The 27,902-nt window shown below is 32.0% G+C and overlaps 1 long non-coding RNA gene across 2 annotated transcripts in view; it reads right to left on the bottom strand.

The window, feature by feature from the left end:
• Window positions 1–27,902, bottom strand: part of LOC129397456 (uncharacterized) — a 596,722-nt gene that overhangs the window by 18,235 nt on the left and 550,585 nt on the right. The window contains exon 6 of one of the 2 annotated variants that reach the window (XR_010111464.1): window positions 24,757–24,833. This is a non-coding gene — a long non-coding RNA (uncharacterized LOC129397456). Of the gene's footprint in view, window positions 1–24,756; window positions 24,834–24,991; window positions 25,094–27,902 lie in introns of those variants that run through there. The other variant, XR_008624903.2, reaches the window with a different exon arrangement.

Genomic DNA, 27,902 nt, shown 5'->3' on the forward strand with positions numbered 1-27,902 from the left:
TTGTCCAGAGTAGCAATAACTATAATATGTATGTGCATGTGTATATGCATGTGTAACTGCATATGTGGACACATATACACAAGGCTTCACTCTTGTGTATATGTGTGTGTACATATATATATATATATATTGAGAAAGAGAGAGAGAGATTATAAAAAATTGGTTCATGCCGTTATGAAGGCTGACAAGTTCTCAGATCTACAGTTGGCAAATTGGAGACCTAAGAGAACTGGTAGCATAGTTCTAGTCTGAGTTCAAAGGCCTGAGAACCAGGATGGCCAATGGTGTGGTTCCAGTTTGAAGGCTGGGAACCTCATGATCCAAGAAGAGCCAAGGTTTTAGTTTGAATCTAAAGGCATAAAAACATAGGTGGGAATTGAAAAATGAAAACACTTGGACACAGGAAGGGGAACATCACACACCGGGGCCTGTCATGGGGTGGCGGGGGGTGGTGGGGGAGGGATAGCATTAGGTGATATACCTAATGTAAATGACTTGTTAATGGGTGCAGCACACCAACATGGCTCATATGTGCATATGTAACAAACCTGCACATTGTGCACATGTACCCCAGAACTTAAAGTATAAAGAAAAAACAAAACAAACAAAAAAACCAGAAAGTTCCAACTCAAAGACAGGCAGTGGGAATTCCCCTTTATTTCATCCTTGTTGTTCTACCTAAGACTTAAACTGATTGCATAAGCCTCACCCACATGGTGAGAGCAATCTGCTTTACTCTGTCTATCAAGTAAAATGTTAATCTCACCCAGAAATACCCTCACAGATACAAAAGGATAATGTTTGACCAAATGTCTGGGCGTCCAATGGCCCAGTCAAACTGACACATAAAATTACCAGAAGGGTGGATTAAAAAAAATTATCCCTGAAATTTTATCATTTTTGAGTGTATATATGTGGTTATTTTATTAGGTGCACACAAATTTTAAGTAACTATCTTCTTGCTGAAGAAAGACTTCCATGATGGAGCTGCCTTATCTATCTTTAAAAATTATTATTTCTTTGTATTGAAGCCTACTTTTTATAAAATTAATATAAACATACCATCTTTTGGTTAATATTTACCTAGTTTATTTCTTTCTATCATTTTACTTTCAGTCCCCATGTCTTGATGCATTAGACTTCTCTCTTGTAAATATTATTTAGCTGAAATTTAAGGAATAAGTACAGACCATTTACATTTATTAAGATTACTGATATTTTGGGACTTATTTCTATCAACTGGCTTTTTTTATATATATGCTCCATTTATCTCCTAATAGCAGCAAGCAGACTTTCCTCCATTTTCAACTGTTTCCTTTCAATTATGATACTTTTCAGAATATTCCAAAGTATGAAAAATTATATTATAAATACTCATGTACAGGTACTACAGATGTTGAAGAAATGAGCCACACAAGAAAGGGCATGATATCAGTAAACACAAAACCTGGCTTCAAAATCTAGCTTTATGTGAAACTGGGCAAGCCATTTAAACTTTCTTTGCCCAAGTCTCCTGATCCTCAAAATCAGCCTTGTAATAATGCTATCTCCTAGATTTTATTGTTAGAATTAAATCAAGTAATATTTGTAAAGCACGTACAGCCATGACTGCTACATACTAAATAAGATATGTTTATTACATGTAATATAGTAATTAAATGTTAACATTTTCTGTATCAGTTCATTTCTCTTAGAAATCAAAAAAGTAAATAAATATTATGGGAGTAGTGAAAGCTGTACACTACCTCCATCCTTTTTTCCTTTTTTCTCTCCAGAGGTAATCATTATCCTGAAGTTAGTGTGTATTTCTCCCACATATATTTTTATACAGTAAATATTTACCCATAGAAAATATATAGTATTGCTTTGGAGGTATTTAAAGAGTACATAAACATTTCATACCATAGGTATCCCTTTGAAATTTACTTTTTAAACTTATTATTATACTTTTGAAATTGCAGATGCTTATATTTACAGTATGTCATTCATTTTAACTACTGTATTACATTCCATTATATGAAAGAAAAGCTATTTTTTCATACATTCTCTCCATTGAAAGAGAGTTAAATTTTTCCACTAATTTTTTCTTAGCCCCAAAACTTTTTGTCCTGTGTTTTCTTACAAACATATGAGAGTTTTTTTTTATAGTGTATATCAAGAAATAAAATCTCCTGGTAATTTTCCTGTTTCCAAATTTACCAAGCATGGCCAAACTACTCTCCGAAGTGACCATGTCAGTTCACAGCAACAATGCCCGAAGGCTCGTGCTTTCCCCATACCCTTGTCAACACTTGACTATGTTAGATTTTTAAATTTTAGTCAATATCATAGCTAAAAAATGGCATTTTTATTGTAGTTTTAATTTTCTTTCCATGTATTTATTGACCATGCAGCTTTTTTCCTCTGTGAAGTGCCTGTTTATATCCTTCACTCTTGTTCTATATTTTAGCCTTTATCTTATAGATTTACATGTATTATTTTATTTCATACTAACTCTTTGTGCTATAGACATCTCTTTTCAGTTAGTGATATGATTAACTTATTTTTTCATGGTGTCTTTTGTCAAGAAGATTTTAATTTTAGTATGTATACTTTAAAAAGTTTTTATTTTTTAAGGCCTTTTAAACCTTATTAACAATATTCTTTTGATATTATAAATTATCCTCTAATATTTTCTTCTAGCAATTTAGCAGCTTTGCCTTTTACATGTATTTTTTAAATCATCTGCAATTTACTCTGTGAATACTGTGATATAAGGATTTATTTTTATCTGTCATTAAAAAAATGTGCTTAGTCCACTGTGCCTTCAATTTTTTTCTCAGGATATTATTTAATAGTCCATTATTTCAGTATTGTTTAGACTGTAACTTTCGCCATTATATGTGTATTTATTTCTGGATTGTTTATTATGTTCTAGTTGCAATAGTTTATTCTATACTATGTTGTTTAGAAATAGCTCTATAGAAGTGTTCACTGTTAGGCAGATTGTGCCCCCTTTTAGTTCATTCTCTTCAACACCATCTTGGTCCCCTTCTTTCTCTAAATGTGGCTGAATTAGCCTTAGCTCTTTTCAATTTCTGATTTAGGATCAGCTTGTCAGTGTTCCTGAAGCATCTTGCTGTAATGTTTATTATTACTGCCTAAATTTATATAATAATTTAGAGAGAGATGTTTTATTATGTACATATTTTTAACAGTTGCCTGGTATACCTCTTTATGTATATAGGCTTTCATTTATTATGTCTTTTAATGAAATTTAATAATTTTACTTGAAAGTGTTATTTATTTGTTGCTACATTCATTTTTATATGGCTGGTAATTTTGTTCTTGTAAACTGTATAAATTAAAAGGTGCATTTTCAAATTAATTCTTGATCATACAAATAATTATAATCAATATTTCTTAATGTTCCACTTCACTAAACTCTTATTTGTACTGATAAACTATATTTTCTTTTGATTTGTCTATGTAACCAATTATGTCATATTTTCTGCAAATAATGTATTTTATCTTTCCTATGTTACAATATTATATTTTATGTCACATTGTATTTATTAGGATCTCCCAAATAATGTTAAATAGAAGTGTTGATATTGGGAGTCTTTGTTTTATTCCAGATTTTCAATAAAACGGTCTTAAAAATTTATCATTAAGGTGTGGTATTTAAAGTGAATTTTTGATAAATTTGTTATTTGGTTAAAGAAGGTCTCATCTAGTCCTAGATTGCTAAGGATTTTTGTTTGACTTGATTTAAACTCAAATAGATATTAAATTTTTTCAAGAGCTTTTTTCCTGCATGGGGTGAGAGGACAACATAACTTTTTCTTTATTCTATTTAATGTAATAAAATACAGATTTTTCTAAAGTTTGCTAATCCTAAAACCATACTCCATCATTGTGTGTGCAGAGAGGCACCTTCTAATAGGACAATGAGTATTTTGTTTATTTTATGTATTGCTGCATTTAGTTTGACGCTGATATGTTTTAGATACTGATTCTGATTTCACGAAAGGTTCTATGTGTGATTTTCCTATTTCTCACTGAGTTAGTTTTGGTAAGTAGTTTTTCTGAAAGCTGTTCATTTCAACAAAATTACAATTTATCAGCATTAATTGGCCATAGTATATGTTTAGATGTAAAAAAAAAACTTGTATTTTTTGTCATTCCTTAATTTCTTTTGTCTTTTATCTTTCTTTTTCTTCTGTGGGTTTGCTTGAGAAGCATCTATTTTATTCATCTTTTCGAAGAAGCATCTTTTGGTTCTCTTGGCCCTTTCTGTTCTTTGTTTCCATTCTGGTAATTTCAGTTCCACTATGCAGTATCTTCTTTCTCCTGCTTTCTTTGAGTTTACTCTCTTATTATTTTCATAATTTTTTTTTAAGAATGGGGAAACAGGTAGTGAATTTTCAGTCCATTTTTCTTTTAAAAATATTCACTTAAAGCCTTAAAATTGATTTGTATTACACCTTATTAGGATAGCATAAGTTTAAATAAAGTGCTTATTTTGTCTTTATCTCTATTTTCCAGTTTCCTTAAGACATTCAAATTGCATATATGTTATATATTTTTAAAATATCTTTTTAAAATTTAGATTATACTGTATGTCTAGAGTAGGACTGTTTTTTAAATATTTCATGTTTCCTTACAAGATTATGGGTTTTCTAATGGTTTATTTTCAATTATATGGTTTAAAACTGTGTTTTTACAAATATTTGCCTTATGCATCTATCAATCACTAGGAGAGATTTGTTAAACTTTCCACTTTGAAGCTATATTTATAACTTTTCTGAATAGTACTGTAAATTCACTTAAATATATTTTGAGTCTATTATTATATGACTTTTCTTAAGTAATAAAGACTCTATTCTTGAAAGAAGCATTTTGCATTAAAAATATTTTGTCTAATATTATTATTCAAGGTAGTGGAGACTACCTCCTTTTCTACAATATATACACATTTATATATATACATGTATATTGATATTTTAATATTTGTGTTTCATTATGGTTTAGCTATATTTTGTAGTTATTTCTGTCTGTAACTTTAGGCTTCTTTTTCCTCTCCCTCCTTGCTTTCTGTTTACTAGTTTGGTGCAAAAGTAATTGCGGTTTTTGCCATTGAAAGTGATGGTAAGAACCGCAATAACTTTTGCACCAAGCTAATAAAGCTTTCTTAATCCTTTATTTTCTCTGCTTATTTAAATAATGTTTATTCTATGTCCATATATTTAGTGACTTCACCTAATTTGTAAAATAGCTCCAAATGACACAAGGCCTCAGAATCATTTAATTGTGATTATGCCTTCTAATCAAATTGTTTAGAATTTTAGCTGCACCTTATAAATATATATTGCTGAATTATTCATTGTTAGTGTTATTATTTACTTGGTTAGGTTACTAGCTTAGGTTTATCTACTTCTTTATCAATTTCTTCACTCACCTTACTTCTTGCATTTTTCCTTTTGTGTGAAATAGCTTCTTTCTTAAAACATATTTTTAAGAAATTATTTCAGCAAAAAAACTGTATGTACTATGTCCTTTAAAGTATGGTATATCATAAAACATCTTTATTTCACACTCACTCTTGAATAATTTTTTTAAATTTCATTGTTTTACCTCATCACTTTAAAAATATTTGACTCCTTATGTCTGATTGTTACTTCTGAGAAATTTCTTGTCGGTGTAAATGTCATTTATTATAGGACATTTGTCATTTAGTTCTAGTTGCTTTTAAGATAATTTATTTATGTTTAGTATCTATTTAGGGTTTTTGATTGTTTGTTTTTGATGAGAACAATAGAGATCCACTCTCTTAACAAGTTTCAAATAAGACAGTACAGTATTGGTAACCATAGTCACCATAGGGGAATGTTTGCATGGGCTACCAGTGAAGTTTCAGGTGTCAAGTCTTGCAGTGTATTATGAATTTGCTTTTCCAGATGTCTTAGATCAGTAATTGTATAGCTTACCACTCCCAGCATTTAAATTTTTTTTCAAAAAATCAATAGCTAGTTCCTGCAAATGTGGAACGTTTGCACTCTGCCTGATGTCTGCAAATGTGTATTACCATGCACTCAATCCGAATGTTCTCTATCACACCTATTATCTAATTTTCACCACTGCTGGCAGCCTTATCTCATAGCCTGTGACTAAGGATCAGTGCAGGGGCAAACAGTGGCTTTCCTAGCACTCCCTATCTAATGTATCACATATAAAATAAGTGAAAACAGTGTACTTACTCTGCAAATACTGCTCTAAGACATACTCCTTAGCATCTTATGTATGTTCATTTAAGTTTAACCCTTAACAGATTTTCCAATGACACTGTCCAGACTTATTCTCTACTTCTGTTGAAAAATTATTTTATTTCTTTTTCGTTAATTCTTATTCTGCCTGTGTTTATTCTTTATTTTTTAAAGAGAAGAACAAGATACAAGATTGAAATATATTTATAAAATGTTTACATAGAAGTAACCCTCTAAGTCACTTAAGATGTGTGTGTGTATAAATTTTTGATTTGTTAGTTTCTTTTTATTATTTTGCCACTAAGTCAATAAGTAACACTTGAGTTCTTTTTCATTAATTAACAAAAATAATGCGTGAGTATGGGGTGTGTGACAGTTAAAAATCAAAACAAGTTACTTTTGTTATAAGACTATCAATTTAATTTTGTGAAATTAGAGATACTTTTTGAATATCTTTAATTCAATGTAAAGTCATCTAACTGCTTTTAAATTCAATTAAGTAACTTTTTGTTTCTTAATAGTCCTACATATTGCTCGTTGTCATTTTATCAGAGAAAATTAGTAACACAATATCAGCTTCACCAATTCAAACTTTTCAATTTGTTACCTTTGTTTGATCTGAAAATCTTAGCTCATTTTATTGGTAGACCTTACTGCCTTTATTTCAACTAAGTTCTTTAAAATTTCAGAACAGAGTGGTTTAGTAAGTTGATTATCACCTTGTTCTCTGGTAGAACTACTCCTACTCAGTTACGGTGCTGGAGATGATAGCTTTTCATGGTCTTAAGTTTTAAATCAAAGAGAAACTAAGCCAAATTGAACTATCCACTGCTTTCCCTTGACCACCTGACATTATGATCCAATCAGTAACACTTCAAAGTCAGTATTTTAGGTTAAAAAACAAACAACAACAACAACAAAAAAAAACCAAGGAGCCACAGAAAGCTAAAGATAACTGAAAGCTTGTCATCATCATCAACTCTGTTACTGTATTATTCCATTAAACCAGAAAGCCAAAACTTATGCTACACAGGAAGTGCAAATAGAAGTGGATCTCTATTATCCATATGTTGTTTGCAGTTTCTGGGTTCAACTGAACCAACCAGACCCACCTTGCACCCTGTGGCATAACCTGATCATGTTCCTGTAGCTTCTTAAATATGGTTCATTTTTTCTTTGTATGGCTTTATTTCTTTAGTGATTTCTAGATAGTCTTATTGACTGCCATACCCTATTCACTCTCAGCCTCTCAGTTTATTATTTCTAGAATCCACTCTTTTTTTGTTTTGAAACTATATATTTTAGGAAAGACACCTGTGGCTGGCATCTCCTTTTGTTTTATTCTGGCAATAAGGTTGATGTTGGGACATCAATCGCCTGTCTTTAGAATCATATATAACCTATGATTTAGAACGAGGTTTTCATCAAAAATTTGCAAACATTTGCATATATCTTCATTCACCATCTCTTCCCACTCTGCTAATTCACTTTCTTGTCTTCTAAATGCTTTTGCAATTGAACATTGCCAGCCACAACCCCTTTCTAGGAAAATATTCTTTTTCAACAATATAGACGAGATTGCTTTTCTAACTGCAGTCATTGATCTAATCAGAACTTCATAAATCTTTAATAAATTCCAACTCAATGCATTACTGAGGTACCATCGAAATTATTTCAATTATTGTCAAAATAAATCTTGGGGTGGGGATGGGAAGAGGGGTGCTTTTCCAAAGAGTACCATTAGTTTGTTTCAGTTTTTAAAAAGCATTTTTGAGGGTGGCAGAAGGGAATAACTCAAACTTCAGTGAGCTGGAATAAAGCAAGCCAACATTACTTTAACCTATAAGATCTCCTGAAAAACATGTACACTGAGTTTAAACTATAGTATCACTTCACAAAATTCCTCTTTAATAATACAGTTTTTTTTTTTTTTCTAAAGAAGAACACCCTTTAGTCAGGTGGGTTATGTATTCTACAATTGGCTTTAGAGACTGGTGATTTTTCACTAGCAGTTCCAGTAACTAGAGAAGAATTACTGCTTCCTTAACTTTGTGGCTGTCTGTCGACGGAAAAAAAATAGCTTAAAAAAATCAAAGCCAGATGGCTCTAGAGGAAATGCCTCTAATGCTTCAGCTGTTGTTAAGACACCCCAGGGGGAACACTTTTATGGCTGGTCACCATGGCCCTGCTTTCCTGGCCCATCTGCTCCCTAGATCTTGTGTAAGACCAGTCATGGCCTCTGTTAACTTTAACTGAGCAGCAAGGTACCTTGTTCTGGCTCCATAGTGCCCACTTAAAAACAAAACAAAGCAAAAAACAAATACAGACAATGCAATTTTGTGAATATCCTCAAATAAGGCCTCAGCTAAAATAGAAGAGAGAAATTTGAGAGCAATTGATACACGATTTTTAAATCAGCAGAACTGTCTTCTATTTTTTTACAAGTAGTGACCAGTTGGCAGTGAGAAACCTAGAAAACTTGTGAAAATTAATTTTCTTCCCTAAGAACCTGCCATAAATCATCCTTTATAATTTTACTCAAGAGGCATGAGAGTGATGGTCTGTGTATCATCCACAAATTTCTTCATTGCAATGAGGTTAAAAGATAGTGTTATTAAGAATAATGGTTAATACTATACTTGCATGTTAACTAAAAATTTAAAGTTTAAAATGCAGTTTATTTTACCAAGAAATGGATACCCATTATTCCAACTGTATTCATTTGGATGTGTTTGAGAATTAAATACATAATGTCTGGAACACAATATACAGTCATAGTTTATTTTCCCTGTCTTGTAGAAAGGCAATCCACAACATTTTGAAGAGTTGTGTCATTGATCCATGGGTATTTAAGTGAAATAGGTGAAACTAGTATCTATCTTGAGTAGCTCTTACTCTTGCTAGAAGCAATGTCAAAGATGCAGTACCCCCAACAAAATTTTATGAATCTCTTCATCACTAGTAAACTATGGCAGAGCTTTAAATTACTATGACTCTTAGGAGGGCTTCTAATTTGGGATTCTTGGAGCCTAGATTTCTGTTCTTCCTACAAATTACAGATTCAATTATTTGGTAAGAAGTCATCTATTTAGTGGCAATGTGTGCTGAATGGTTGTGTAAAGTAAAACTAATAAACCTTCTAGGATGAAAAGTATTAGAAAAAAAAGATTGTCAAAAGAGTCTGTTTTTAACAATGGTAATAGAAACTAGCATGTACATATGTTGAAGCCAATAACATACAGAATCTCTTTATGGTTTCACAGGAAAAGGTGGCAACCCAACCTCAGCATGATAGCAATTATGTATAAAGAATAATGCAGTCTCAACTTCAGTGTGATAGAGTTTATATTTTTAGGTACAGTGTGATTTTTAACTTTGTTGGGTTGGTAATTAAAATTAAGGTAGGTTCATGAATAATTCATGATGAATTAAAATGTCTCACATAGAAAAATGACACTACTAGTCAGTTATTTAGGAATTACAAAATTTGTTCTCTTCTGTCAGATATTCATTACTTCTAATGAAAAGTGTTAAAGAGCCCACTTTTTAAAGCAAACGTAAATCTGTCTCTGGAAATATTTTAGTGTGATTGGAACTCATTGATTCATTTACTCCCAGAGGCTTCTAACGGAGGGATCATTATTGAAGCACAGGTTGAAATATAATCCTGAGAACTTTATTTATGTCAACATTAAGAAGAATTTTGTGGCCGCAGTGGTTCATGCCTGTAATCCCAGCACTTTGGGAGGCTGAGGCGAGCAGATCACGAGGTCAAGAGATCCAGACCATCCTGGCAAACATGGTCAAACCCTATCTCTACTAAAAATACAAAAATTAGCTGGGTGTCGTGGTGGTGGCCTGTAGTCCCAGCTACTCGGGAGGCTGAGGCAGGAGAATCGCTTGAACACGGGAGGTGGAGTTTTCAGTGAGCCGAGATCGCACCACTGCACTCCAGCCTGGCAACACAGCAAGACTCGGTCTTAAAAAAAAAACAAAAAGGAATTTTGGAAAATATTTGTATTTATTTCAATATCCATTAATGAATTTTAACTTAAGGTAATTTCATATTCATTTATAACATTAAAGGGTCTTCGGGTTAAATTTTAAATCTTGAATACAGTGAATTTAAGAATTTAGAGTAAGAACAGATATATTTAAGGTAATAATTTTGGTTGAAATATCTAATTTAAGACAGAAGATATGCTGTCTTATCATATAAAGTTACCTTGTGAAAGATCATAGGCAAATCCAGGACTCTGTCCTTGTGCCCTGATTGTACCTACTGGGCCTTCCTTCAAATCCTAACTGCCTAACTGCAATTCAAGTTTGAGTGGGGCGCGTTTCTTGTCATAACCAATGAAAGCCTAACTGCAACCACAATAAAACATTAATCATATAATCTTATTCAGTGTCCTTGTGCCACACTATGCTACTAATCTTGCTAAGTATAGTTTAGTGTCTGAAATCCTCTTGAATGAGGCCTTTGTTAATAATTTTCCGTGGTGACTTACTTGATGTGGGAAATATATTCCTCTTATTTGCGATATTTAGTTCTGTAAATCTATGATGTGTTGATTAATTCCTGGCTCTTTCACTACAATGAACTATGCATACCATCTAAACAAAATTAGCAAAATCTCCAAAATGTTCTCTTGCCTGTATATCATATATTACCATTTCAAGAACACTAAGTCTATTTATTAAAATGAGGCTATAACAGCAATACTATTAAATATAACATTTTAATTTTCTAGTTCATTATTAAAAGGAGCCCTAAAAAGGTTCAAAACAGATTAAGTTCCAATGCATATCTTTATTAAAATAGGAAGAAATTTTTGAATCAGAAGATGAATTAATGTCAAAATTTGTCATATGGAATGTGTATGATATTGTATATTAATGCTTTTATAACTGTTTTTGGTAACTGGAATATAAAATTCCCCACAAATAAACAATAAATTAATTGTGACAAAAGGAAAAACTTAACATATCAAATTACCTTGTACTTAACCAAAAATAATCTCTACTGATTATGTAAATCAACTTTAACATTTAATATTTATTTGAATTATAATATTAGAAAACAAATTAGCCATGCGGTGTGTGTTTAAGTGTGTATGTGTTTGCGAGAGGGTATTTCTTCTCATAAAATGGGTTATGTTACAAAATAATTTCAAATCAGTTATTTATAAAAACCTTCTATATTTTCCCATAATAATAATATCACACGTACTAGAAAGATACATAACAATCTTTATAATTGTAAGGTCCAAGATTAACAAACCTTGACAGCCAAAACATAATTCACTTTGACTTTAAAATAAGTAGGAAGATGGTTAGAAGAGTGGAGGAAAACGGTCAATGAAAGTGAGAAAAAGACCTGGCAACTAAACACCTCTAAAATCAAAAGTAATGGAAAAGCTGTCCGGGTGTGGATTTCTTTTTTCTTTTCTTTTTTTTTTTTTGCGACGGAGTCTCGCTCTGTCGCCCAGGCTGGAGAGCAGTGGCGCCATCTCAGCTCACTGCAAACTCCGCCTCCCGGGTTCTCGCCATTCTCCTGCCTCAGCCTCCGGGGTAGCTGGGACTATAGGCGCAGGCCACCACACCCGGCTAATTTTTGTATATTTTTAGTAGATACCCGGGTGTGGATTTCTAGAAGAAAGGAAACATGTACAAGTCACTTGTAATCTCATTGTCCACAGAATAAAAACCGCCTAACAGCTCATTATTTAAAATTAAAAGTCCTGTTGTTTAGCAAATATCCACACTTTCCATAGCAGAATTGTGCTTTTCTGCTCCTTGCTTCTGGGTAGGGGGCAATGGGATGTTCACACATGGGAAACAAGGAAGGTCTTGAAATGTGTTTGGCAATTGAACTTACCCTCTTGCCTTCCTGCTTTTCTTTACCAGAAGAAGATAAGTTAGCTGTAGGATTTAGGAGAACACATTGAAGAAGACTGAGACAAAACTAAGCCTAACTAAGCTTAGAAGAGTTAAAAAACAAAACAAAACAGTTTATCTGGAACTACAAAGGCAAAAAAAAAAAAATACATGCTTACTCTAAAATGCCACCAAGTTTTGGTATGAGTGGATTATGCAGCAGTATTGATACACTAACTGATATACTCTTTAAAGGAAACAATTAGTTTTGCCAAAGAAACATTTAGTACAGAAAGTGTTAGACTAAGCCTATACAGGAAAATTAAATGTAATATTAACAAGAACAGTAAAGATAACCTTGGTAGCAATTATAATTAAAACAGAAGTGTTTTACTTGCATTATCTCATTTTATATAAAAGACACAATTCACATTGTAAATTGGAATGCTTACAATTTTAGCTTTACTAATTAAAAAAACGTATTTCTATATAAATTGGGTCTTATATTTTCCACTCAAATCAGTTTAGCCATCTCTTGTCCTAGTATGATAAAATTTGGTTTCCTGAATGAAATAGCAGTAACAACAAATATAGATCTCCTTGTCACTGATGCTATTTATGACTTTCTTATCAAAGTTAGTGCCTTTATTATTTTGGTTGGGCAGTCCTTAGCTTTTTAAACAGGCAAATATTTATCCTTAAAGAACATCTATCCTTGCCTCATCCTTTTGCTAGCATATAACCTGAAGCAGGAGAGACAGAGAGAAAAACGGAGAGAGAGAGTTTTCAAAAATAAGAGATTATTTCTGCATCTTAAAAGACAGTAAAATTTACTGGTGAGCTTGAGGGAAGAGTTCTACGTCAATTCTAAGCAGAGAAAAGAGAATGTTCAGAACTATGAGATATTGTGGCCCACTGGAAAACAGATAAAAAGGTGGTAAGATTTGAGAATAAATTCAAGCATGGGTGGACCAAGGAATGGAGTGCAAAGGTCACTGGTCATTAAAAATTTGGGTTGAAATGCAGAATAATTACCTTGAAGTTAGACATTTGTTATTCAATGAATTTGTAGTTTTTAGGGAGGAAAGTAAAATTTGATTTTTTCTGTTTTTAAAAGCAAAACTCATGTGTTAGTGTGAAAAAAAAGATAGTAGTGCGAAGAACTCAAAGACCAGTTAGGAGTGGAGACAGACACCTGTTAAGAAAACAAGAGATGTTATATTATTTCAGGTGATACATGCACTTTTGAACTCAAGTAGAGGCTGTGAGGATGAAAAAGAGGGATAAATTTGAGACATCTCAAAAGGCAATGGAAATTCCAATACTTTATAGCTTCAAGGCTTAGCCTGCTCCCTTTTCTTTAGCCTCCACTCCAACTTTAATTTCCAGACCCAGATTCCTGCCCTGTGTATGTGATCCTTCACCACATGAATAAGAAAAGAAAAATGTGGTAATCGAATCTGACAGGAACTAAAGTTAATTTTTTATTTTATGAACAATGCCAATGTAGTCCTGGTTCCACTATACCTTATTTAATTGACAAATTATTTTTAAGAGGGTTGACATTCTAATCATTGATGAGCAAACAGATGCCAATTACAAGTGAATTTGATCCTTTCATTAGCATAAGCGCAAAAGGAGATCTACTTGAAAATACTCTTAGTTGATTCATTATTGAATATGTTTAAGAAAATTAATTGCATATTTAGAATATGTAAAACTAACTTAATGCAGCCTGTTTTCTATTTTAATTCAGACTGTTTCTTACCCTAATTTTTTGATATTGAAAATAATGCAATATGTAAAGTTACATTATCATTCACCAGTTAAAAGGAATGGAAGCTATATCTCAGAAAGAAAAGTACCACATCCTACCAAGTATAGTTCTGAGAGTGCTTTCTTCTTGCATTGTTAATCAGATGCAAATATGTATTGGAATTGTTGATACATTCATCTTCATAATGTCTTTTCAGCTTGTTAAAGTGAAGTTTAAGAAGCTCCTGGAGGAGTAATAGGCTGCATATAATGGACTGGGGAGTGAAAACTTCGGTTCTATATGCTTAATTAGTTTCTAATTTCTCTGTAATCTCCTCATGAGTCTCTAACAGAAAATAATATTGACCATACATATGGTACAAGTGGGTGCTGGTATTTTGGATCATTCTCAACGGGCTCACTAAATTATTTACTAAGCCTAATGTATTACTAATTCAAATTAAACTCCACCTCCCATGTAATTGTAAATTCAATGAGTAAATAGTGCCCTGTGAACATCATGGGCTTATCATTAGAGATAAGTGAATGAAGTGCCTCGCACAATGTCTGTAGGAAATAATGTAACACCTTACCCTGCTCCATTAAAAGAATAAGAGTTTACATCATACTCCACCCAAGGGAAAATTTTAAAAATGCTTTGTACCCTAAGGTAAACAACAATGACAGAAAGAATAACAGACTCATTCTGTCTAGTTCAAGTCCACAAATTAAGTCAAACCTTGAGACTTTGTGGTAAGTCACTGACCCCTAACAAAAATAAGTTTATCCTGACCTCTGAAATTTTGATGTGTAGAAATTGGAGAATATCTTCTAATTTGATAATAATTCAAAGCAGTTATTAATTTTCCACCATAAACATTACAAATTTGATAAATTAAATTTATTTCTAGTCTATTTTCATTTATTTAATTTTTTTTTTCTTGAGATGGGGTCTCGCTCTGTCACCCAGGCTGGAGTACAGAGGCACGATCTTGGCTCACTGCAAGCTCCACCTCCTGGATTCACGCCATTCTCCTGCCTCAGCCTCCTGAGTAGCTGGGACTACAGGCGCCCGCCACCATGCCCGGCCAATTTTTTTTTTGTATTACTAGTAGAGACAGGGTTTCACCATGTTAGCCAGGATGGTCTCAACCTCCTGACCTTGTGTTCCGCCCATCTTGGCCTCCCAAAGTCCTGGGATTACAAGCGTGAGCCACCGCACCCAGCCTCACTTATTTAATTTTAGGAGCAAGTTATGTTAAAACCTGTATTCCAATGAAAATTTTTCTGCAAATGAATTTATTTTTTTTCCTAAGTGATTTTGTCTCTGATCTACTTTTGACACCTGATTTCCAGTGAGTGCTCAATAAAATCTTTTATATTACTGTTATTATTATGGCAGTCATTTTCATAGTGTATAAATATATAGAGATTCAAATATATACTCTATGATAAACTTTCAAGCTGCAAGTATTCTGGTGGCTTTAGCAGAGTTAGGAGACATTAAACAAACAATTTACTTCAATTTTTCTTGTTATATAAAGCAGTGATGCATGTTTCCTCCAAGGTTCAACTGAGCATAGTATTCCATGACTACTCTGTGAGGGAATAATGTGATCACACGAAACCAAACCCAGCTGAAACATTGGGGAAAGATTAATTTTGTATACATGGTTATCATTCCATATTTATTCACCAAGTGCCATCTGGATAAGAAGCATAAGATATGTCAACCAGGCATAATCGACTGACTCTATAGCAGAGACTAACTATTCCCAATATATAATCCCTTCTTGTCTGGACACACTGTTCTAGACACACTAACCACCTTAAATACTTTGATGATTCTAGACACTCGGTCAGCTAATCCAGACCAGGGTACCAGTCCATGTCCTGTTAGGAACCAGTCACCCCTCATAGCTCGTATTACCGCCTGAGCTCTGCCTCCTGTCAGATTCTCAAACCCCATTGTGAACTGCACATGCAAGGGATCTAGGTTGTGCACTCCTTATGAGAATCTAATACCCGATGATCTGTCACTGTCTCCTGTCACCCCTAGATGGGACCATCTAGTTGCAGGAAAACAAGCTAAGGGCTCCCACTGATTTTCCATTATGGTGAGTTATATAATTATTTCATTATATATTACAATGTAACAATAATAGAAACACAGTACACAATAAACGTAATGTACTTGAATCATCTTGAAACATCCCCACACCACCCCTGATTGGTGGAAAATTTTTCTTCCACGAAACCAGTCCCTGGTGTCAAAAAGTTTGGGAACTGCTGCCCCAGAACAACGACTCCAGATAAGACACAATGACTGAGTTATATGAGTGACGTGAGAAATTAAAATTTCTAAAAACATGAACCAATCTGGACAAAAAGACTATCTCCTCAACATCCCAGGAGAACTCGGCCTGCCTTACATTCTTACAGGGATAAAGGGGCATGGCCAAGTAGAGATGTCAAATAATCTCTAAGTGGGCCATTCACTCTCTTTTAAGTGTATAAAATGTGTACATTTTCTCAAGGTTTAGTTGGGCATGGTTTCACATAATCAATCCCGATGAGTACTCAAGCACCCTCTGACCTGTTGAAAACTATGCCTGTTAACTTATCAATGTTGTTGCTGATTAATAATTATTTATAAAATTTTAATGCATGTCTTAGTGCTCGTTTATTTAATCTTTTAAAAATTCAGTTAGCTAATATTTATAATGTGTGCTATTAATGTGTCCCCTCTTTGGAACACCTTACAGAGGAAACTGAAAGTAGGAATGCCTTTACTACTAAGTCTTTTATAAAGATAAACTCGGACAGAAACTATTTTTACTTTCTAAAGCTTATACGTGGTAAAATAATATGCTATACTCCTAATAATTTTATTGTTGAACTAATTAAGTGCCATATCTGAAATGGATGAGGTTAGTTGCAATGAACTTTTTGAATAAACAAAATCCATTAATATTTTAGTATGAATTATTAAGGGTTGCTAGAATGATGTATGCTATACTGAGTTCTACCAATTTTCTAAATATTACAGTTAGTCTTATTCATTCCTCAGTCTGTTCAACAGTTTTTTTGAGCATGTATTGCACATTTGGAAATTAGAGATCAACAAGTTGATGTACAATATATGAAAATTATCTTACCTGACATAAAAAATGTAATCTGTTTCTAAAAATAAGCCACACTGAAGGGTGAAATACATGCATTATATTTATTTACTACTACTATTATTATTATTATTATTATTATTATTATTTTGGAGACAAAGTCTTGCTCTGTAGCCCAGGCTGAAGTGCAGTGGTACCATCTTGGTTCATTGCAACCTCCATCTCCCAGGTTCAAGCATTTCTCCTGCCTCAGCCTCTGGAGTAGCTGGGACCATAGGCACGTGCCACCACGCCCAGTTAATTTTTGTATTTTTAGCTGTGGTACATGCCTGTTATCCCAGCACTTTGGGAGGCCGAGACAAGCATGTTATGAAAGCATAGTTTTAATTGCTCTTTAAAGTCTAAACTCTCTTTAAATTGTCATTCATTCAAATTTTTCAATAATCTAACACATAATTTTTATCCTAGCTCCCATTGTTTTCTACATTGCTGTGCAATTAAATATTTCATTCCAAAATCTACTCAATATTTTATACTCCTCGACGTTATTTTCTTCATGCCAGAGGAAGTAAAGTTACTTAAGGAAAAGGTGCAGAAGATCACAGAGGAAGTGGAACATGAGCTGAGCCCTGAAAAGAGAATGGAACTCCAACCAGTTGTGGAAGGGTCTTGACTGTCAGGCAAAGGAACTTAGAGCTGATTTGATGGTCACCTCAGAACCTCCATATTCTCTTTTTGTCTTACTTTCTTTTGTGAAAGTCCTTTCTTAGTTTCCAAGTGTGGAGACTTCACTTATTTTGATTCAGAGGTTATCAGGAAATTTTAAAAAGTTTCAATCCAGCAGTTAATAGATTAAAAAATGAAAAAGAAAACAGCAAGGACTGTTTTTTCTTTTTTCCCACTTTCATAAAGCTAAGTGAAACACATCAACTTTAAGAAATTCTCCTCTTTCTTAGGCCAAAATTAAGCTCTAAAGTTTAGAGGCAAGTAGAAAATCAAGCATAACCTCCCCTCTTGCTACAAACAAAAGAAAACAAACCTTGCAGCCAGGACAGCAGGAATCTGGCTTGGTAAAACTGCAATCAAAGCTGCTCTGTAGATCAGCCAGCAATGAATCTCAAGTGGTAATATGGGAGCATGCCACCACCATGATGCTTTCAATCCTAGTTAGCAAATACCCCCTTCTAAGATAAAATCTGTCTCCTATGAGTAACCATCAGGGCCATAAGGTTGACAAACCCAAACGAAAGCATCTTTTGTTATCCAAATGCCATTATAAATCACATTTTGTAAACAAATGTTGCTTAATATTACTCCTACTTTTTAACCAAATTCAAAAAGTTGTATAGGTTCAAAAGTTATGTGTGTTCTGAGATATGTATACTAATGTAAAATGCATCATGATATGCCATTCATCTTTTCAAAGGTAAAATGAATATATAATTACATAACCATAAGTTAATCTTTCAGAGATATACAGAGAAATACAGAGACATGCAACTAAGCCTGTGAAAAATATAAAGAAATGACAAAAATGTGAAGAAAAATCAGACTGTAGCAATATAATAAGGGTCATAGTTGTTTTCCTTTTCTTTTGTCTTTGTAAAAACTGAATAATTTAATTGTCAAGTACTTGAAAATTTGATACTAATTCCCTTAATTACATGGTACTAAAAATTTTCTTCCAAGGTTTCCATAGCATTTAGTTTAACCAAAAGTAACCTTAGCTGAGGCAAATAGTTTTAAGCGAAAATTTATTTATCAAATACTATTTTGGAATTTTAGGAAAGGTTTTTTTTAATTATAATATGGTTACTTTGATCACATTTAAAAATTAGTGGAAATTTTGAATAATGACAATTCCTGTGAAAGAAGCAAACAGCTTAGTATATATTATATCTAAAGTGCTATTAGCTTTCTTCTCCCTCTAAAAGAAATAAATTTCAGTCATGATGAAGAATTGTTAAATATACTCTTAAGCAAGTACAAAAATAATTAAGGAAAATGGTTCGGTTTCCATATTTCAGAGAAATGTATTAGTTTTATAATCTGTATAGGAGACTATATAATCAATATAGGAGACTCACTGAAAAAGTGGTCTTTAGGGTTTTTACCTTTGCTTTTATGTGATGGAGTTTAAAAAGATGAAAGGCAAGCTTTTGTGTTTACATCTGGAGTATAAAAGCGGCTCAGTATGAGAGAAGGACATTCCATGAAATACTATGTCAGAAACATTCTCAGTCAGAATTCCAGAAATAGCAAGATGTTAAATAGATAATTAAAATGTCTTCAAGGTTTAAACCATAGGGACTTAGGTTTTTAATCATGTAGTGTATATTCATCAGAAGTTTTTACTTTTATCTTGATCAGATTTTGATGCTGTCTTTGGGGGAAGAAAGACCATGGTCTGTACTTCTGAAATTCTTTAGTTTGATAGGATCTGATATTATAGCAGGCTTAACTCAAAATAGCTATCATTTTATTAGATGGCTGGCAGAAGCCTTCAGCAATGGCTGTCTTGCAAAAACAATGGGTTTCTCCATTTCTGATGAAATAGGAAAGCTGTGGGAACTTCTGTGTCATGGCATAGGAATTGTGTTACCCATGGTGTAAGATTTTTTTTTTCAGGGAAGGAATCAAACAGAAGGATGTAACTAATCACAACCTTAATGTAAACAGACTTCATTCCAAATATATATATTTTTAATTTAATGCAAATATAAGAGTATACATTTGGCAGCAAGGTGCTTATTCAATCAAAAAGCAAATATCTAAATATGTCTTTGATGATATACATTATCAAAGATGTGCAGCTTAGAAACTCACCCATTTCTATCTCCTGGCATATGTGGCATTATTTTTTTCTACTTCATTCTCTATTTTGAAAAAGGCACCACAAAGTATACTTCATAATGGTGGACATTAAAATTAAAACAAGAAAATTATCATACATCAACCTATTGTTAGTTTCATATTAAAGTATGTGTTGCCTAAAGTTAGATTTAAGACTTAATTTGAAATATAGATGCATATACCTTTAATACTGACAACAGTCATAACGTCATTAGATATTTTTCTATACTAATTCTCATATCAGTCTTCTATCACATTATGCAAAAGTGAGTTGAAATTATTGTATTTCTTAATATTTGAGATTTAAAAATGAGGTACTTCTCTAAGTCATAGTGAATGACAACATTGCAAATAATAATTAAATTTTCCTTAGTATTATTGCTAATGAAAAGGGAACAAAAATCATTATAGAACAAGATGTTTCAGGTAATTGAACCATCTAAAATCGCTCCATATTTTACATAGAATAAATTAACTTACCTTGCTTGTTACATTGGATAAGAAAAAGAGAGGAATTGATAAAGAAATATATCAATGAAAATGTTCTTATTCATAGTGAGTTTTAAGTAGTAAAATTTCAGATTATGTTTACATTTTAGTTTAATTGCTTGAATATACATGTAGGTGGAGAAAATACTAATTGTGCATGTTAGACTGGATGATTGTTTGGTAGAAAAGCAAAATGTCCTTTACTTGTAAAGATAATTTGTAGCATAATATCAGTTAAATGAGGAAAATATGATTGAGGCTTTTAAAACATAATTCATAACTGGAAACTGATTTTTTAAATTTAATAATAAGAGGTCAAATATAAAACTTTCTAAAAGCATCATTTTATAGTATGTATATGGATATATAGTATATAAGTTCATACTATTTAAATATATACCACAAAAATATAGTATAGGTAGAATTGACTTTTGATAAGATTTAGTTTATCTCAAACTCTTAACAATGTCTAAGTACACTAAGCAACTGAGTTTTCTATTGACATTATTTCAGGTCTAGTTTCTAATCTTATCAATAATGGAGCTGAGGCAGAGTAAAATTTAGACTTCTTTCATAAACATTATTAAAACTGAGGTTCACACCAAAATCATCTGGTTAGAAAGGAGGATTTAAATGGATGGTATAATTTTTAAACATGTGAAACAAAAATCAAATTTACTATAGGCACAGAGGCATGGCTGCCTCGTCCTTTATTCTGTAAACATCGAGTCTTCAAATTCCATCTTTATCAGCAAATGGTCAGTTTATCTCTTTCCATTCAAAATTCCTAAATTGTTTTCAGCTCTTTTACAAAATCTCTCTCAGGATGAAGTCTTGTCTGGATTTTTTTTAAAAAAAGTTTTGGATTTAATTTGGGGATCTTTTAGAAAAACAATAACGTGAGGTTTTAACTGAAGGAGAAGTTTGAATTAAATATTCTAATTTAAAGTAAGTTAAAATAAATATGTTATTGTGTTTCAATTCCATTGAATTATTGGTCTCAGATGTTCCAGAGTACAAAACGTATTTCAGGCCTGAGGCTATTTTTACACACACACACACACACACACACACACTTAAAACATTCAGTTGAATAAAATAACATTGAAAAGACTTTTCATATTATAGGCCAGATAGCTTATCTAAATTTTCCTGTATTTAAAATAATTAATTACTGAATTAAACTTCATATTTTAGCAAAATGTCATTTATATATAAATAAATCATAAAATATACTTTTCATGAAGTTTTATTGAAATAAAATAATTCTGTCATAGCAATTACCTATAATTTCAAATATATTATATTTTAGTTAATGTTAATGAAAAGTAAAATTAGGTTGTTACCCATCAACTCTTTTAACTCAAATCAGGAATTTTAAATAACTAAGCTTGAATATTTTAAGCACAAACTCATTCATATCAATCAGACATAATTTTTATTTTGCCTTTTTGAGAAATGATCTAAATACTCAATCATTTAGGAAAGAAGATTATAATTAAAACAGTATGCAATTTAATGTTAATCAGAAATTATATGATATACAGTATCAGGTAAAAATATTCAAATGTCTTCCAAATAACAGAAGTAAAGCTGAGAACAGTCTTTTAATAAAGGCTATTTTGCCTGGTAGGAAAAGATTGTTAGTTGTAAAAAGAAACCTTTTAAACTAATATGATGAGGTGCATGTAAAAATTAATATTATGCTCTAATGTTCTCTCTAGTGAGTAGCCTAGGATGATTTATTCATTTAGGTAATTATGTTCAGCAATATTAGTAATTCACTGTTAAATTGAATTTGGAGAACGAACAATAAATTGAAACTGCAGTGATATTTCTTTCTTACTGTGTAACAAACAGAGATGTATTGATGTAAGTTCTGAGTGTACTACATAAGTTAAATTCCCTAGACTGCAATTTGTTCAAAAGGCTTTAGACATTTACTTGAGCTATATTAGGCGGCTGCCATTGGATGGCAGTAAAATTCTACATCAATCACTTTAAGCAAAGTGAAGCTGGGAAAATAATGGGACTTTTCTTTTATTATTTAACAGCAGAATGCTGATTTAAAAGGCAAAGCTCAGGGGGTTGCATATATTGTGGCAATACCAACTAATTTTTTTTAACTGTTGTGTTTTCTTCTCTGCTCTATTTAAAGGGAGATGCAATTTTAGAAAAATAATTCATAGTATTTTGTCACAGCAAGAGATGTTTTTGCTTTTCTTTTATGTAATAAAAATTTTCATTTTTTTATTTTTAAAAATAAGTCAATAAAGGGATATTAGCAAATTATATATGATTTAAACCTTTGCACGGTATTAATGCCTAAGTCCTCTTTTCGTTTTCTTCTGATTGTAAAGCCCATGTGCATTTTGTTCAGGGTTTAAAGGCTGATTTATATAAAGAGCTGTAAATATTATAATGTCTAATTTTATTGAAACAATTTGAATAGAGAACAAAAATTTGAAATCACACAGGAAACATTGCTAACGATGATATTGCAGAAGAGAGTGTTCCTTCTCAGGAGGCCTTAAATTCTGTGCTTGTACACCACTGAAAGTAGTCAGTATTTTGCCCCTGAGATATGAAAGACAATATTGAATATTTCTGATCTTATGTTAATTTATGGTTACTCACTAACGATTCACAGGGAGGTACAGTCTGAAAGAAAATCTTTGTCATCTTAAACCTGTTGTGTTTATCACACAAAACTAACAGGAATAAATAGCACAGAGAACAAATAAAATGAGATACGTCCTAAATGCTATCTCACGTAAGGAAATATATGTTCTTATGTCTCTTCTCACTCATTTAGAATTTTATTTGGTTAGAAGTTGGTAACATCAATTACAATTTATTTGGCAATAAAATGAACCAATTGTTTTCAGAAAATATTCAGGATGGTCTGACACAATCTGAGGGTGATTAATCAGGATTTCCTGGGATCAAACCACAGACTTTTCTGCTATTTATCTTTTCCCTCACTTTATGTTTAAAGCCTATTAAAAGTTTATAGTCTTCCAAAGATCATATTAGGCATTAAAATTCAGGCATCTCATTCCTGCCGCAAAGATTGTTAGAAGAAAAGAAAATAAATGGGTTATCATGAATCCATTCTCATCATGAAGAGTGTAAAAAGCATGCACAGTGGAACAATATTCATTTATTTTTACGACAATGCTCGAGAAGAGAAAAAAAGGAAGTGAAATAAACTTAGGGATATGTAGTATTATTACTTCCAGGCACAGGGAGTTAGAAAGGCTGGAGTGAAATACCTTAGTACGCAGAAAAGGGTAAATTTAACTGTGTGTGTGTGTGTGTTGTAGGATGCCATTTTTTCAGGCTTTGGTTTATTCAGTTACTGAACATTTCTGATGCAAAAATTTGATTTAACATCTATTTAACTATTTGACAGTATTTTTAAAAGTTTATTTTATTGAATTTTTATGAGAATAAAGAATACATTTGCATGGTTTTTTACACTTGCCATTCCCCAACATAACTTAGTGGAAATATACATATGTATATAAGTGAACCTCAAATATTTATACCTACAGAGTTTTAAAAGAAAAATATAATCAATTAAATATTTAAAATTTAGATATTTTGCATTTGTATGCAGGGTCAAAACAAAAGCAGTTCTTCCAATAAATTACAAAATTGACTGATGCTCTAGTCTCAATCCTAGTTTGGTTAATTATATCTATGCATTCAAAAAAATAAGCTGTTTTTACATAAAATGTAAGAAAACCTTTGCAAATACGTAACTTCATTTCTTTATATTGAGATGCTGTATATCCAAATGTAACTGATTATTTTCCTTAATTTAAAAAATAGTGATATGGTAAAATTTATTCTCAATAAGCAGGGCGTGTTGCAAATACTGTGTTAAATTTAATGGTAAAAATTATTTAAAACACCCATTTTCTCATCCATAACTGTCATAGGAAATTTACTACAGACCTCTGAAGAAATTATGTGGCTTTATCCAGTTTACTTGTATAAATATAGCTTTTTATATTAAATGTTACAAATGAATGCACAAAATAGGATAGCTTAGCATCTATGATATCTGTTTTAGCATTCACAGTATGCTTTATACTCTTCTGATGCATATTCATTTAGTGTTATTAAGCCTGTACTTAAGCATAGTATTAAATGCTCACACTTTGGAGCTGAAATTTCTGGATTTGAATATTGGTCCTGAAAATGAGTAACTGTGTGACCTTGGGGAGTGTACATAATCTCTCTGTTTCATCACACAGACACTTATAAGGCAATGTAGTAAATTAAGTGATTAAGCTGTGCTTTGGCTAAAATAGAGCATGTAGAAGAAGACACTCAGTCTAGCCTACAGGCTGCACATCTGCAGGAGGTTGGGCAATAGAGAAGCAATTCCATGAAGGGCATACCTTTAACTGGGTCTTCAAGAAGGATAGGAGTCAGCCATGGGAGGAGGAATATGAGAACTATAAGCAGGAGGATCAACCTGTGCAAAAGTATAAAACACAAGAAAATGTTTGTAATTCTTTCATGGCGTAGGCATGAGATACATGTGAAAATTGAAACATGATCCTTGCCCTCAAAGAGATTTAAATTTATCAAAAAGAACCAAATAAGAGTACCTTTTCTATATACTATCTTATGCTGTAGTAGAATCTGACTTCTGTCATTTGATTCAACATGCAGATTATGCAGTGAGGAAAATAGGTCTGGGCTTTTATAATAGATTACATCTATATTTTAAATCTGGAAGCACAGAAAATAAAAAAACAAATAATTAGTCCAATTCTTACAGCTAGAAAAATGAGCATGTCTGGATTAAAAATCATCCTCTAATGCAAATAATACATCAATAGTGCTACACTGGAGTCACCATATTTTCAATAGAAATGTAGAATTTTAAAAATAATGAAAAGAGATAAAATTTATATGAAAGATTTTACCAACAGGCTATAAAATTGATGGAGATTAGGCCAAAATGGTAGATTGCATAGAAATCTTCCAATTAAAAAAAAAACTGTAAACATTATAACACCAAAGGTATAAACCAGAAATTATGAGTAATTTTATAAGATAGCAAATAGTTGGAATTGGGTTAATAGAAAAACCAGAACTGAACAAATTATATAACGAGCATAAGCAAGAAAAAGCTTACAAGAAGGCAGAATGCATGTTTTTATTTTAGTTGAAGGAATTTGCTATTTAAGTTAGAAACTCATTAGAAAATAAGAACAGGTAATCTAAAATCACCCACCATTTGAGGAAAAATAATGCCATGAAATAAAGGGACCCAACAAGTAAATATAAGAAATAGCTACCAAAGAACAGAGTTAAAAGGGAAAAGTAGAAAACTAAAATAAATACAAGTGATGACTGCAGATAGAGGCGGTATGATAAAGTATTCATTAACAATAACAAGAATAAACTGTGATAAAAAGAAGAAACTGATCATTAAAATATAAAATTTATGTAAAAATAACCAAATTATTAATATCAAAGATGAAGATACAATTAGTGAGCTGAAAGACTGTGCTAAGGAATTAAGAGCCATTACCCCACAGAATGTTTCTGTGATATTCAAATTTCATAGAACTTACCATTTTGGCTTGTGTTTATGTAGTAAAAATGTATTTCACCTATCCAAAACATTTTTAACAAAGTAATTTGCGGAAAGATTTTGAGTTACAATTCAGTAGTTCCTGAGACTCCTATAGAGATTTTTAAAGCACACAAAGTGTCAACAAAGAGAATGAGTATATTGGTAATTTTGGATGATTAGAAAAGTTACTAAAAGTTGATTTTCTTTACCAGGTTCACATTTTTATGTAGAACATTCCTTAAGGCAATAGAATCTTGATATTAAAATGGAAGATATAGCTCAACAGGCAGCACAAAATCACAAAGATAAATGAAGACATGGGTGGTACATTGAGAAGACCTACTATCCATTGTAAGTGCATTCCAAAAGACAAGAACACGCAAATGAGACGAGGAAATGCTTCAGAGTTGAAGACATATCTTCACACTGAAACGTCTATCAAGATACGATAAAAAATCAGACAAGTAGACTTAATGTGGTGAAATCTCAAAACAAAGAAGATAATGATACAATTATAATAAAAAATGCTAGCAGAGAAAAACAAGCAAGCAATTAAACACTCATTCACACACACACACACAGAGACACACACACAAGCACACCCCTCAGATTATCTACAAAGAAGCAAGAATCAAAGTGGCAACAGATTTTCCCTTAGCAAAACAGATTTTAGAAAACAATGAAGCAATATCTTCAAAGTTCTGAAAGAAAATTATTTTAACTTTTCTTTCCATATCTATCTATATTTATATTATCTATATCTATATATTTCTCTCCCTCTCTTGATGTCTACACACACACAAACTTTGTATCTCTGAATCTACACACACTTTGTAGCTATACACATATATGTGTCTATGTATATGTGTGTGTGTGTGACATATATATATATATGTATGTGTGTGTGTCAATTAAAGTAGTTTTTGAAATGCAACCTGTGGCAGACTGTATTTTCATAAAAAGTCCAGAGCAATATTTCTGGTACCACATTGTCTGCAGAACATCAGCACTCCCTGTCAAGAGATGGATGTCTATTCCCCATGTCTTTAAACATAGAGAGACTTTTTGACTGCCATGATAAACAGAGTGGACAGAGGCAACACTTGTTAACATTTATTATAAAAAACTTTTAAAATGCTGGATGATAAAAGAAACCATCAACAAAAAAGCAACGAATTTGTAGAAAATACTTCAAACATACATGAGACAAAAAATTACCATGAATAACATTTCTGAAATACCTTAAAAATTAGTAGAAAAATTACAACCATAATTTCAAAAATGGAAAAATTCAAGAATGATCATGTTACAGAAGAAATACATATGGGCAATGAAATACAAAAAAATTCAAAAAATGAAATGCAAAAATATGAAGATGAAAATTGAAATGGCAGTGAGGTGTCACTTTGGCTTATGATACTGGCAAAAATATTTTTCAGATTTGCAATGTCTAGTGTTAGTAAGAGTTTAGTATATAAAAGACTGTTACACATGATTGATTTTGTGAACAGCAACTGATAGTCTCTAATTAAACATTAAAAGGTGTAAATTTCTTAACATGAGTTCTATTTGTAAAAATTTATTATACAGAAATATTTCTGTGTGTGTACACATCTACACAAGAAAGTTTATTAGAGCAGTATTGATGACCTCCGGAGTTAAAAATAACCTAAATACCCATTCTTAACTTCTGGCATATACATAATACAAAGTATAACATAAATAACCCAACAGTTGAATAAGATAAAGTAAACGTATTCATTTTGATAGGTGTATAGAAATTATCAGATATGTAGTAGAAAATATTTTTAAAACTTCTTATGTAACTTTACTTATAAATGACTACATATGAGTTTATGTAAATACATGCTTATGTATGTATGATATGTGAAAATATACATACAGTGATCCATGTACTGTTAATGGAATTAATTTTGGGGGGCTAGTTGTGTGTGT

This window comes from Pan paniscus, chromosome 2 (assembly GCF_029289425.2).
Source record: "Pan paniscus chromosome 2, NHGRI_mPanPan1-v2.0_pri, whole genome shotgun sequence".
NCBI lineage: Eukaryota > Metazoa > Chordata > Mammalia > Primates > Hominidae > Pan > Pan paniscus.